Genomic DNA, 2,370 nt, shown 5'->3' on the forward strand with positions numbered 1-2,370 from the left:
TCAAATCAATAATTCACCAAATCATTAGCACTAAACCAACCATGTTCATCAACAATAACATTCACCATCCAAGATTAATAACTAATTATCCAATAAACTTCAACCAAATATATTCATCGACAAATTACTAAACATTAAACATACACCTGCATTCCAACTTATCCAATGGCCGTCTAGCCTAAGTTTTCACAGAACATTATATATTAAATGCAAGAAACCTAAACCATACCTTAGCCGATTTCCACGTAACGACCAAAGCTATTTATTCAAAACCAAGACAACCCCTCAAAACTCAACTAATTCGCTTCCTCCAAGTTCCAGTATTCACAATTTCAAGCTCCAATTATTTATTCACAACCTAATACACATTTATAACACATATATACCCAATTTAATACTCAAAGCTCAAATTCAGTAAAATTAAAATAGAATTATGGTATCCTCACCTTATCCAAGCTTCACATAAGCAAGAGTAAACGTTTTCCTCAAGTTAATTGGATCCTAAAACATCAGAAATCAAAGGAATTCAACATCTCTTCCAATTATTTGAAAATTGGGGGAAAAGAATGGCTGGAAGTGATTAGTAGCTTACCAAAGAAATTGTTCCGGTAGAAATGTAGAGCTCGACGCGGTGAACGCGTGGCCGCAAACGGTGCGGCAATCGGAGCTCGGACGGAGAAGTTACGGGAGCAGGAACTCACCGTAAGTGTTTCGGGAATGTTTTCCCTTCTTTTTCTTCCCTGGAGCGCTGCTGCCTCTATTGCGTGTTGTGAAGGAAATGAGCTTCGTGCTCATTTAATATGTTGGTTGTAAACCCCGGTTAAATTAGTAAATAATTATTCAATAAATTAATTTTTAATAAGGAGGATTAAAAATGTGAATATTATATTAAATTAGGATAGAGCTCGTCGAAACGAGAATTTTGATACCAATTTCGGAAAAATCGGTCCAAAATTAGACCGAACGGGCCGAACCGGTTGAACCGGGCCCAAACCGGACCCGTGGGCCCAACCGGCCCAGCATTTAATGAATCCAAGCCTCTCTTCTTCCCCATTCAGCAGAGGCAGCGTGAAACACATTTAGGGGAAGAGAGAAACGAAGAACGTTTCCAACCCTTACGGTAAATTCAATTTGCCGTAACTCCTCCGTCCGAGCTCCGATCGCCGCACCGTTTGTGGCCACGCGTCCACCGCGTTGAGCTCTACATTTCTACCGGAACAATTTCATAGGTAAATTATTCTTTTATTCTCAGCCTCTTCTTCCCCAATTTTTGGGAAATTAAGTGGAGGTATTAAATTTCTTTACTCTTTGATGTTTTAGGATCCAATTAGCTTGAGAAAAACGTTCACTCTTGCTTATGTGAAGCTTGGGTAAGGTGAGAAAATTATAATTCCATTTTAATTTCATTTAATTTGAGCTTTGAGTATTAAATTGGGTATATATGTATTATGAATGTGTATTAGGTTGAAAATAAATAATTGGAGCTTGAAATTGTGAATACTGGAACTTGGAGAAAGCGGATTAGTTGAGTTTTGAGGGGCTGTCTTGGTTTGAATAAATAGCTTTGGTCGTTACGTGGGAATCGGCTGAGGTATGGTTTAGGTTTCTTGCATTTAATATATAATGTTCTGTGAAAACTTAGGCTAGATGACCATAGGATAAGTTGGAATGCGGGTGTATGCTTAATGTTTAGTAATTTGTCGATGAATATATATATTTGGTTGAAGTTTATTGGATAATTAGTTATTAACTAACGATTTGGTGAATTATTGATTTGAGGTATTTGTGTTAAAAGCCTAGGATTTGTAAACTATGATTCTTAGTTGAATTTTGGTTGTTGGATTTGAATATTGTATGAGTTTAATTGTTGATTTGAAGTAGATTTATTGTGGTGATTGTTATGATGATGAGGAAGGGTATGTTGAATTGAAAAGAAAGCAGGTTTGGACCCGAAAAGGGTGGCAAAGTCCGAGTTTTAGAGGAGATGCTGCCGAAATCTTATAAAAAATTAGAGATTTTATTTAGATGATTATTTAAAAGAGATTTAGATTTAAATGTTATATAGTTTGATTTTGAGTTATTAAGAAAGTGAGTATGTTTTAAGTTTGAAGTTTGATTCTTAGAAAAGAAAGAATTATGTTTTGAATTGAAACTATTGATGAATGGAATGGGAGGTGATATAATGAAGGATAAGGATTGAATATGTTTAATATATGATGATGAATGAGATGCAATTGAGAATGATGTGGATGTTGAGGAATTATAATTGAATTATTTATATGGCCTATGAATTTGAATAATCTGAGATACGAGATTCCCTGGATTAAGTGCCGTGGCTTGCCACCACGTGTACCAGGTTGAAAACTCGAT

The 2,370-nt window shown here is 35.7% G+C and overlaps 1 protein-coding gene across 1 annotated transcript in view; it reads right to left on the bottom strand.

Moving 5' to 3' along the window:
* Positions 1-279, bottom strand: part of LOC110268112 — a 2,601-nt gene extending 2,322 nt beyond the window's left edge. The window contains exon 1 of the mRNA XM_021114008.1: positions 230-279. The gene's annotated coding sequence lies outside the window, so the exon portion shown is untranslated. The remainder of the gene's footprint in view (positions 1-229) is intronic.

This window comes from Arachis ipaensis, chromosome B10, assembly GCF_000816755.2.
Source record: "Arachis ipaensis cultivar K30076 chromosome B10, Araip1.1, whole genome shotgun sequence".
Classification (NCBI taxonomy): domain Eukaryota; kingdom Viridiplantae; phylum Streptophyta; class Magnoliopsida; order Fabales; family Fabaceae; genus Arachis; species Arachis ipaensis.